At 39.6% G+C, this 12,395-nt stretch overlaps 1 long non-coding RNA gene across 1 annotated transcript in view; it reads right to left on the bottom strand.

Annotated features, from left to right (window-relative positions):
- Positions 1-8,062: 8,062 nt before the first annotated feature.
- LOC130458347 (uncharacterized) overlaps positions 8,063-12,395 on the bottom strand; it is a 28,657-nt gene continuing 24,324 nt past the window's right edge. Inside the window, exons 3-4 of the long non-coding RNA XR_008917539.1 lie at positions 8,519-8,654; positions 8,063-8,261 (exon numbers count right to left, since the gene is read on the bottom strand). This is a non-coding gene — a long non-coding RNA (uncharacterized LOC130458347). The remainder of the gene's footprint in view (positions 8,262-8,518; positions 8,655-12,395) is intronic.

The raw sequence follows: 12,395 nt of genomic DNA, 5'->3' as shown, positions 1-12,395 counted from the left end.
TGTCCATAGTCACAGAGTAAGTACTTAACAAATTTGTTTATTGAGTGATTTATCATAGTCATATTTTTGTTTAGTCATTTCAAACTTGTCCAACTCTTTGTGACCCCATTTGGGGTTTTCTTTGAGAAGATCCTGGAGTAGTTTGCCATTTCCTTCTTCAGCTCAATTGACAGATGAAGAAACTGAGGCAAACATATGTAAGTATCTTGCCCAGGGTTATACAGTTAGTGTGTGAGGCAGATTTGAACTCAGGAAGATGCATCTTCTCCCCTATTTGGCACTCTATCCACTGTGCCACCTTGCTGCCCATAGTCCTTAATAAATGCTTTTTGGATGACTGACAATTATTTTCCACAGTTACATGCCTGAGGTAGAGAGAAAAATATAAACCCATTTCTCTTCCCAAATCCAGAGCTACTATACTATCATCGATCAAACTGTATTAAGTACCTACTGTTGTGTCTGGGGCTCAGACTTGCTTCAAAAGAATTTGTCATTCAAGCTCTGTTTATCTCAGGCAAAGCTTTTATTGGGGTAAGCAGGGAGATGTGGCCCAGGCTGATGGCAGTAGAACTCCAGGAGTAGAGGGGGATAGGATTTTAGAGAGAAAAATCAGGCTCCCTCTGCCCCCTCTCTAGGCTGGGCTTCAGGAGATGGACAGATGCTCCTGGGTAGCTTTCCACAGGTGGTGGGGACTAAGATAATGTCTCCCCCTGGCTGCTCTTTGGAGGGAGTCAGGTGTCCTGATAACCCCTGGGCTCTAATACGTGTGGGCTCCTAGCCCAAGACCCAGTCCATAAAAATCCAGCCAATGTCATTTGGTGCCTGACCCAGGGTCTGAGCCCCCATCACTACTATGTGCCAAGCACTATGCTAAGCAATGGGATGAATAGAAAGACAAAGGCATGGTCTCTGCCCTCTATGGGGTAACAATAGCAAATAATTTGGTATACAAGATACATACAGTAGATGATAGGTAGTCTCAGGGAAAGCAAAATATATCAATTTTTCCTCTGTTGAATCCTTAATAATCATGCCTACTGCTTCTCTTTAATTGAGTGCTTTCCAAAAAAAAAAAAGGTGTTTCCTATTTTGAAAAATCATTTAATTCCTAGGGGCATCTACATAACACAGTGGATAGAACACCAAGCTTGGAGTTGGGAGGTTCAAATATGGCCTTAGACACTTCCTAGCTGTGAGACCCTGGGCAGGTCACTTGATCTAGGGTTTGCCTGATTGCCTACCCCTTGCTGCTTTTCTCTCTTAGAATCTATACTAAAACAGAAGGTAAGGGTTTCAATGGAAAGAATAATAATAATGATAATTTATTTATGCCTTTCCATATATTGGAACAAATAAAATATGTATTTAGTTTAATGGTGGCTCAATTGCTAGAGAGCCAGGCTTGGAGACAGGAGGTCCTGAGTTCAAATATGTCTTCAGATAATTACTGGCTTTATGACCCTAGGCAAGTCACCTAACCCTGATGGCCTCTGTTTTCTCATCTATAAAATGAGCTGGAAAAGGGCTCAGTGACCGACTTAAGTATTTTTTACAAGAAATACTCAAATAGGGTCAGATAGGACTGGACAACAAATCATGACACGAGGCAGCTAGGGTTGCTCAGTGAATAGAGTGGCGGATCTAAAGTCAAGAAGCCATGAATTCAAATTTGACCTTGCTAACTAGCTGTGTGACCCTGGGCAAGTCATTTATCCTCTACCTTAATCCACTGGAGAAGGAAATGACAAACTACTCAACTGTCTTTGCCAAGAAAATCTCAACTAGTATCATGAGAAATTAGACAGGACTGAACAACAACAACCTCAAAAGATGTTGTCAGGATCAAATGAGATAATATTTGTAAAATGCTTTGCAAACTTTTTTTTTTAACCCTTACTCTCTATCTTAGGCAATGGGGTTAAGTGACTTGTCTAGGGTCACACAGATAAGAAGGGTCTAAGGTTATATTTGAACCCAAGACCTTCCATCTCCAGGCCTGGCTCGCAATCCACTGAACCACCCAGCTGCCTCTGCTTTGCAAACTATAATACTAAAGTATTCCCATAAATGCCCTGGCCTTTCTCTTCTCTTCTCCCCCCAGCCCTACTTCCACCCTTTCTTTGACTCAGCCAGGACATCTTCATTTGGGCAAACTGATGGGGTGGCCCAGCAGCCCACCTGGCTCTAACCAGGCGCTTCTCGCTCGATAGGTGGTCCTTTCTCAACAGGATTTTGGCATCTTAGCAAAGAGAGGGAGTCAGCGGTGCTGTTCTTCCCTTGTACTATTTATTCTTGTGCATAAAGAGCCTCCTGTATACCAGGCTTCATCCAGTTATTTCACAAGCCCTAAATGCAGGGGGAAGAATGACATGCTTTTATATGCATGTTGGCTTGTGCCTGTCTAATTCACAGTGAGGTGGCACTGGCAAGCTACCTGATTTCAACATACAGCTCCTAGCTGGCCACCGCTTCCCACACTGGCTTGCTAAGGCATGCAGACTCTTAAGGTACACGCTTGGCTTAGGAGTGAAAATTAAAATGAGGCGCACACACACACACCACACGCACGCACACACGTACACACGCATGCATGCACACACTCACCTCTCCCCCAGGCAGATTGTGTTATCAAAGGGCAGAAAAGAAAGAAAGTCTGAGAAGAGAGACAGCCCGCCCACCCAGCCTGGGGCAAATGCTGAGGTGGAAGAGGTGAAGAAAGACAGATGTGGCAAGGAATAGCAGCTGTGAATCCCCAGAGCCTGCGCCCCTCCTGCCCATGTGCTCCACATCGACCATCGGAAGCAAGGGGGGTTTCTGTTTTAACTTCTTTCCTCCCCCCATAACAAAGGCAGCACTCTGGAGGCTCTTTCTCTGATTGGACGTCTAGGAAACTGGGATTCCTCCAAGTTAATATCCTTTTGCCGGGCTGAATGCCGGAAAGACGAGGAGGGAGCAAGATGAAAACAAAACATCCCCAAACTGGGTCCATTAGAGGACGTGCCTCTCCGGAGTGAGAGAGAATGAACAGAAGTGGTTTAAACAAACAAACAAGCCCCAAACCTCGAGCCTGGAAGGCCTCCAGGTAAGAGGACTTGTCAGTGCTCAGGCAAGATCCCACCTCCCCCAAGGCTGGGGAGAAGATCCTGGAAACGGCTGGGATTTTCTTAGGCAGCGTTCCCTCTTGTCTCAGACCAGCTAGTGAAGAAAGTCTTGTTCTCTACCTTCTTTGATTGGGAATAAAGATAAGTCAATCATTTTGTAGATAGATGACCACAATAAAGAAGGAGAAGGTAATTTAAGGCAAACCACTGTGGACTGTTGGGGAGGGAGATGGAGAGAGAGGGAGAGAGGAAGACAGAGACAGAGACAGACAGAGAGACAGAGGGAGGGAGGGGCAGTGAGAGAGATGGAAAAATAGATAGTTAAATGAATATATGGAATTGTGTAGAAATGTATGAGAATGAATAGAATAAAAGGGAAACTGCATGGGTTATATAGAGAGTTAGCTGCAGAGTCGGAGAACCTTGATTAACTAATCTGAATAATGTTCAATAAATCACTTAAGTAAACAAGCATTAAAGAAGCACTTACTTAACCTCTCTTAGCTTCAGTTTCCTAGATGGTAAAATAAAGGTGTTCAACTAGGTGATTTCTAAAATCTCTTTCATTTCTCAGTTTATAATCTTCTCCCATCAGACTGTGAGCACCTTGAGAAGAACTGTCTTTTTTTTTTCTTCTTTTAAACTTTATAGCCCCAGCTGTGTAACAGAGTGCCTGGCATATAGTTGTTGTTGTTGTTGGGTCTTGTTCAACTCTTTGTGACCCTGTTTGGGTTTTCTTGGCAAAGGGACTGGAGTGATTGGCCATTTTCTGCTTCAGGTGATTTGACAGATGAGAAAACTGAGGTTTGTGACTTTTCCAGGATCACATAGCTGGTAGTAAGTATTTGAGTTTAAATTTGAACTTGGGTCTTCCTGATTCAGGCACTAACTGACAATTAAGGACTGGCTCTAGGACAGAAACACAGGAATAATTCTGAAATCACAGTGAATCTTCAGCAATTCCTTCAAGTCCAATGACCTTTCTAATTCACCTTCCAAAAAACTGAACCAATAGGGTAAAAATAGTGTTCTTATAAAATCAGGGAAGTAAAGTGTTTCCAATCAAAATGTGATGACAAGTCAAATGACATGAACCCCATTTTCTCTATAAAGATTTTTTCAAAACTAATTCTGCCTGGACAAGATATTCAGTGGGATGCAAGCTGTATGGAAGATAGTTTCCCCCTCCCCCAGGCCTTCATCAGAGATAGCATCAGAAGCAGAGAGTCTCCAACTTTTCTCTAAAGTGGAAATCCATGAGAAGAGGGATAGATTGAGATAAGTGATAGGCCTTCTTTCCTTCTTGGTCCTTTTAAATTTTGTTTGCCTATTCATTTGCATGACTCTCCACAGTTAACCATCAGGCAGAATCTTTTTATATGCATTTTCCCAAAATGATACCTGATCTCATTTGAACCATACGACAACTTTGAAATAAGTGCTCCAGGGATTTTTATGCCCTTTTTACAGATGAGGAAATAGAGGCAAAATAATATAAGTGATGCCTAAAATCATACAGCTAGCAAATGTCTGGGTTAGAAGTGAAATCTAAATCTTAATCTCAGCCCAATGTTACCCAAGTAAATGAAATTAGTGGGTATGATATTTTTAAATTTTCTAATATTGTTTTCCAATTACATGTACAAATAATTTTTAACATTAGTTTTTTTTTTTAAATTTTGAGTTTCAGATTCTCTCCCTCTCCTCTCTTGCATTAAAGAAGGCAAGCAATTTGATTTGGTTATACAGCATCATTAATTTTATTTACTTATTTAATAAAAACTCTTACTTTCTGTCTTAGAATCTGTAATAAGTATTGATCCCAAGGCAGAAGAACCATGAGGGCTAGTCACACAGTTAGGGAGTGTTTGAGGCCAGATTTTATTAATTTTTAAATTATTATAATTTAAAAAAGATTAAAAGGTATTTGGCAAACAGCAGAATAAATTAAGTATTGAGCTATCCTCCCATAACTTCACTGCAATATGAAGAAAGAAAGAGGGGGGGAAGAGAGAAAGAAAGAAAAAAGAGAGGAAGAGAGGAAGGAAGGTAGGAGGAAAGAGAGGAAGGAAGGAAGGAAGGAAGAAAGAAAGAAAGAAAGAAAGAAAGAAAGAAAGAAAGAAAGAAAGAAAGAAAGAAAGAAAGAAAGAAAGAAAGAAAGAAAGAAAGAAAGAAAGAAAGAAAGAAAGAAAGAAAGAAAGAAAGAAAGAAAGAAAGAGAGAAAGAAAGAAAGAAAGAAAGAAAGAAAGGAAGAAAGGAAGGAAGGAGGAGGAGGAAAGAAGAAAAAGAAAGAAAAGAATGAAAGGAAGGAAGGATAGAATGAAAGAAAGAAGAGAAAAAGTAAGAGGGAGGGAGAAAAGAAGAATAATAAAGGGAAGGGGGCAGCTGGGTGGCTCAGTGGATTGAGAGCCAGGTCTAGAGATAGGAGGTCCTAGGTTCAAATCTAGCCTCAGATATTTTCCAGCTGTGTGACCCTGGGCAAGTCACTTGACCCCCATTGCCTAGCCCTTACCACTCTTCTACCTTGGAACCAATACACAGTATTGATTCCAAGATGGAAGGTAAGGGTTTAGAAAAAAAAAGAAAAGAAAAAGAAAGGGAAGGTAGGAGAGAAGTGGGGGGATTGGCAATTTTTAATCTAATATAACTTAAGGACATTGTTAAGTCAAGGAAAAGGTTATTTCTATGAATATTTTTATAGACTGATCAACACTTGGTTTCCTATAACTCTCCTCAACCCCACCCCCCACACACTAGTCCTTTCCCCTGATGCTAAACCCATTGATAAATTTAGAGAAGGTCCCATCTAAGGTGGCAACACAACATCAGAAGATTTTGAGTAGGAAAACAAAATTTTAGGAATCACTTATATTAATTTTAGGACTTGACTCCTTTTTTTTTTTTTTAATCAGGGAGCCCTTTGGCAGTCTGATGAGGGCTATGGATCCTTTCTCAGAATGGTTTTTTTTCCCCCTTAATTTATTTTTAACATTTATTAAAAATTTTTTGAGTTCTCACTCTCCCTTCAGCCCCTCCCCAACCCATTGAGAAGGCAAGCAATAACATATCAATTATACATGTGAAATCCTGCAAATATTAGACCTGCTGTGGAAAAAATAAAGTGAAAAAATTACGCTTGGCTCAACATACAGAGTTCATCGTCAGTGCTCTCTTAGGAGGTAGATAGCACTTTTTCATCATGAATCCTTTGGAGCTGTCTTGGATGGCCATATTGAACAGAGTAGCTAAGTCTTTCACAGTTGACCACTGTTACGATAGATATGTAATGCATAATGATGCTTTTGAATGAATGAGATAAATCATCTAAGATTACAAAGGGAACCATTTCTATTGAAATACGATGATCAAAATATCAACCATACAAACACACACACACACACACACACACACACACACACACACAAGAGCCCAGGTTAAAAACCCTTCCAGTCCAACCCCTTCATATTACATATGAGCAAAAGGGAGGGCACTTAAGGGATTTGGTGTAGCCTGTATTCAGACTGGGGTTCTTTGATTCCAAAGCCATGCTGCTATGTGGAGTCCCTGAGGTGAAGTGAGACATAAAAGGCTACTAGCTTTCCATGCTCACTTTCTCTTCTCATTTTAATTCTCTTCTCATAATCCGTTGTGACACTGATTTTCATTTCGACACAGAGTAAAAAATATTGTCCCACTGAGCAGAGATTCCCCCCTGGGGACAGAGGTTGGTCTGCTCTCTTCCTGCCTTTGTGGTGAGGCTATATTCCTCTCCACCTGGAACACACCATCTTCTAACTTCCCTCTTCCTTTTCCCGTCCCCCCCTCCCCCTTCCCTCAGGCATTCCCTGGGATTAGGGAGCAGTAGCGGCCCACAGGACATGGGACAGTGAGGGTAAGGTTGAGGCAGGTCAATAGTCAGGGCCCCCTTCTCTCCACTCCCTTGTGTGCCACCATCATGGCTTCCTCGGCAGCTACAGTTGGCAAGATATCTGACAGGGCTGGAATCAAGAAAGGGCAGTGAGCCATTGTAGCTGGTTCTAAACCTGTGGAAATCATGGAGGATTCTTTAGTAGATTTCTGAAATTACTGATCCAATCTTTCTGTCAATCGATTCACCAGAGGGAGATACAAAGAAAATTACCCTCCCCCCCCAAAGTCACTACAGGCATCAGTATTAGGCGCCTGTGATGGGTCAGCTATGGAACTAGTCACTGGAGATCCATACAAACACAAAAGGGAGCCAGTCCCTGTTCTCCAGTTGACAGTCAAAGAGGGAGACAACTTGTACATGTACAAGTACATAAAAACAAATCCAAGGGACCTGGGGACCTGGGAGAGGGGAGGTCCTGGCAACTGGAGAGAGGATCAGGCAAGGTATCTTGGAGAAGGAGTCAAACTTTGCAGGGAGCTAAGGGATTCGAAGCCGGGGAGGTAGGGGAGGGGGCATATTGCAGACATGGGAGACAGCCTGTGCAAAGATAGAGGAAGATAAGGATTTTGTGAGTTAAAGCTAGCTCTGAAAAATAAGGTCACAGAAGTGGGATTTGCAGTGTTCACCGAAGTAGAAAACCTAAGTCTAATGACATTGCATTAAATTAACACAAAGGACAACAGGGGAAAGAAAATGAGAACAGTAGGAAGCCTTTCAGAAAGGCTGAAACTATAGCCATCTTGGGTGGCACATTGGCCCAACAAGACAGTTTGAATTTAGTCCTTTAACGCTCTAAAACTGGTGGGGATTCTTCCATTAACTCTATTATTCGTCATATGTCATTATCCTAGTATTTTTCAAATATGAGAAGTCACCGTTGTCCACTTCTTTGCAGAGGTAGAGTTCCTGAGTATATGCACATTCGAAATCTTTTGATGTTCTAATTCATTTTGATGGGGGTTTCCCTTCTTTTTTCTTTTTTTTTACCACTTCAAAAAAAATCAGGCAAAAACTCTTGGTTGTTTCCATGAAAAAGTAAAAAACATATTTAATTTGAAGAAAAACCAGAGCATCCCTTTTTCTTTTCTTAAAAAAAAATAGTTTGTTTCTGGGAGGGATTTTGACAATGTATAAACAAAGCATCATTTATTAAGAAAGTGGTAGAGGAGGAAAATGGAGAGGCGAGAAGCTGGTCCCCTTTCTCATTCATTCACATTCATTCACATCTGAAAAAAGACAAAAAAGAGCAAGAGAAGGGAAAATCATCCTAGGTACAGCCAAAGCAAAGTTGTCGAGGCTGGACTCAAACTTATTCTGCCTTAAATGCAACTACCTTCTGTTAAAAAAAAAAAAAAAGCTGGCCTGCTCAAAGAATCCTACTCTATTAACATCTAAATGGCTCCAAACAACAATTTGATTACCATATCTCAGCAATACCCACTCTGGAGAGCAATTATCTATCATTATCAATGTATTGCCTTACCTTTTTAATTAGGTTGATAATGTCCAGTGTAAATAAAGCCCTCTTTGCTAATTTCAATTGTGCTGAATGAAAGGTCGCTCTTTTCTTCTTCTTCTTCTTTCCCCTAGGGCTCTTTGGACTGAATTTACACTGGTTCCTGAAGTGTGGAAAAAGTAAATAAGCTTTTGTTTAGATTTCATCCTTCATGTTCTCTGGACTGAAAGACTGCAAAGTGCCGGAAAGTATCCCGATTAAAATGACTTTATGGAGGAGCTAGGACAGAGGTTTCTGGGCATTCTACCTGAACAAAAAGGAGAGCCATGGAATTACTCATTAAGAGGTCTGCTTAGGAAAATGGTTAGCCCTATCACTGGCCACACTAAATCCATCTGAACTTCCTGAAATGTACATTTAAATTAAAAATTAGATGTCAAGTGGATGAAAATTGGTTTTTAGAATTGAATAGCCAAATGCATGTTCAAAAGCCTGAATTGTATGCATATATATTGGATATTAAACTGATAATAGATTAAAAACTGTATTTTTCTGAAAATATTTACAAGTAACCACTGGGAACACATGCAGATGATAATCAGATCTGTATAAAATCATCAATATGTCACAGTCAAAATATGTCAGTGACTAAAAACTCAACAGTCGTGATTTGTGATAATAGCAAATGAAAAATACCAAAAGTCACCAAGAAAAATGAGATCAAATAAGTTACCTAGCAATAAGAACAATTTAAAAGTTTATAGTCATATGTTGAACCATACATATAGATTATAATCAAGGTATATCAAGAAGCACAAAACAACAACATATCATTAATCAATAAAATGTAATTTGCATTAACATGGAGTCAAGAAAAAAAACAATATAAAAGCCATCCACTGATGAAAAAGAATGGATTCCTCAGGCACGACTGCATTAGTACAATCTCAGTGCTACAGACTCACCACTATAGCCTGTCAGAGTTTGTACAAAAATTTCCAACCATTTCTCAACTGTGCCCTCATTCTCAGCTAGGTGACATACCATTTGATCTTAGCTAAATGACCCAGAAGTAAATGTGTGTGTGTGTGTGTGTGTGTGTGTGTGTGTGTGTGTGTGTGTGTGTGTGTGTGTGTGTGTGTGTGTATAACCTAATTCAGTGAATTAAAACAATAAGTTTAAAGTGCTGGAAGGAAGTTGAGGCTTAACTTATATCAACTTTTAAAATGTAACCTATAAATTTGCTTGTCTTATTAAACAAAACAAACTCCAGGGAGAAGTTTCAATGTTTCCCTGTGGTTTTTAGAATTTGAATAATCACCAGTAGTTGCTTTTTTGCCTTAGAAAAATGTTAAGCTGACTCCTAATATACTACAATGCAACATTTAAAATAGGCACATTCAGGAAAATACAGAGCTTGTGGCATGTTTATTTGGTATTTATCATGTAAGATTATACCAGCTACACTGGATCAGAGATTAGGAGATGTGAATACTAGTGTTAGCTCTGTGTCTTTTTCTTCATCTAGAAAATGAAGATAACACCAAGAATGCCTCTTAATAAGCCCTTAATAAATGCTTGTTGATTAAGTAAAATGGAATGTCTGTAAAAATTAGGAAATGATGCTGTACAAATGGACAACAACAATTTTGTCAATCAAATCCACTTTAAGATGTGTTAGGGAGGCAGCTAGGTAGCTCAGTGGATTGAGAGTCAGAACTAGAGATGGGAAGTTCTGGGTTCAAATCTGAATTTAGACACTTTCTACCTGTGTGACACTGGGATGCTCACAACCCCTATTGCCTAGCTAGCCCTTACTACTTTTCTGCCTTGCAATCAATACATAGTATTGATTCTAAGATGGAAGGTAGAAGTTTAAAAAATGGTATACAAATTTGCTAGTTAAAGTTCTTATTCTTCAATGCTATACTGATACTATAAAATTCTTAAACTTTAACTATGATTCTTTATACTTCAGAGGATTCACATTCCTATTGATATTGATGTTCCTTCCAAAAGTGCAACCTTCTCATCACATAGAACTCCATCCTCTATCTTCTCTTAGGTTCTCCCTGCCTTTCCTGTGGACCTTTTAACATTTTGTGGGAACAAGAGGAGCACCAGAACGGTTTATCCATCTGTTAGCCCTCTTTATTGCCACATGACCAAACTCCTTTTCCAATCCAACATTTTCTGAACAATAAATACCTTTTATGCTGATTCTCACACATTGTATGTCATCACTGGTGATACACTGTTGTAGTCTACAAGCAACTATTTCCATTAATATTTGACCCACTGGCAATTTTGATTTTTCTTTGTGTGTGTGTGTGTGTGTGTGTGTGTGTGTGTGTGTGTGTGTGTGTGTGTGTGTGTGTAAATTATGGTGCTCCATTCTTTGCAAGCTTAGATTATTGTTTTAAAAAATAGAATTTTATTTTAGGGGACAGTGTTGATCATGGAAAACACTTCACAATTTCTTCCAAATCAGTCCCATCTACTTTCTTCCTCTTGTTTGACTGTGGACCAAGCTCAGTGACATCTCTATGACATCTACCCAAATTTCTGTACTGAGAGACCAATGCAATGAGCTATTATTCATCACTATCATAGTTCAGTCATTTGGTATTCTTCATCCAGTTGGCTTTTCTTGGATGTATGGTTGGAGAGAACTCCTTTGAGTGATTATAGAGATCATTTAGGATCCTACAGTATTCCAACAGGAAAGAATAATCATTTATCAATTGTCTACTATGTAGACATCTGGGATTTGACTCAATTGGCACAAGGTCATCAGTAGTAAATGAGAGCATCTGCTGGATCTTACCATCCATGAGAAATTCCTTTCTTCTTAGAATATATCCTGGACTCCTATGACAGTAGCAAATGCACTTGATAAGCATATGTATTTCTGTTTTATGTTTCCATTTATATGGATAATCAGAAAAATTAGAATCTTTGGGGCTTTATCTCTGAGGGATTCTTCCGTGATTTTAATATATACATGGGAGACACCTTATTGGTTTAAGTTTGGATTTTACTCTACCAAGTCAAATGTCTTTTTATATTTCCCAAATAATACACAAAGCAGAACCTTGTATTCTTTGAACTTTTCAGTTAGTTGAGTAGATTATGAAGATATGGTCTGATGGAATAATTGTTTGCTGAAGCCCTCATGCTCCTTGCTCACATTTTCATCAATACCTCCAGTGCATGTAAATTATAAAGATTCTGTAGAGATGAAAAAGAAAGCAGATGGGATGGCAGTTATTTATGTCTTCCCTATGGCCTCTTCCAAGTTGAATACCACCTGTGATTTATTTTCCATCAGTCGATTTCTTTCTCTGCTTTCAATACCTTAAGAATTAATGCTTCCATGTTTTCAAATCTGTGTGACCTCTGACAGAGATTTCTTCTGTTTGGAATAGAGAGGCACCATGGCATTGCAGATGTGTAGCTGGACACAGGTAAAAGAAAACCAAAACTTGAATGTAGTTGCTCTCTGACCCTGACTGAGTCATTTAATCTGTCTGAGCCTCCATCTCCTCATCTGTAAAACAGAAATACTAAGTACTGTAGCACATATATCAGTATCAGTTATTATTGCTTTGTCTAGTCCTGCTTTTTTCCTGTTTTCTGCATTGACTGAGGCTTCTAAGAAAAAAAGGAAAAGGTATGTGTGGGGTCATGGGGATGGAGGGGGGTACTATTCTCATTATCCAAAGTGAGAAGCTTCCTGACTTCAAATTTGTTTCCATGGCAGGAGCTATGTGTGGGAGGGGGATTTTCTAATTCAAACTCAGGTATAGTCAAGACTTCTCATATACCCCTTTGCTAAGGCTAGTCCAAGCAAAAAAAAAAATACACACATCTGAGGCCTCAGTTCTTGTTCTTACTGTCCATC

This window comes from Monodelphis domestica, chromosome 3, assembly GCF_027887165.1.
Source record: "Monodelphis domestica isolate mMonDom1 chromosome 3, mMonDom1.pri, whole genome shotgun sequence".
Lineage (NCBI taxonomy): Eukaryota > Metazoa > Chordata > Mammalia > Didelphimorphia > Didelphidae > Monodelphis > Monodelphis domestica.
This window is presented reverse-complemented; position numbering and strand designations above follow the sequence as displayed.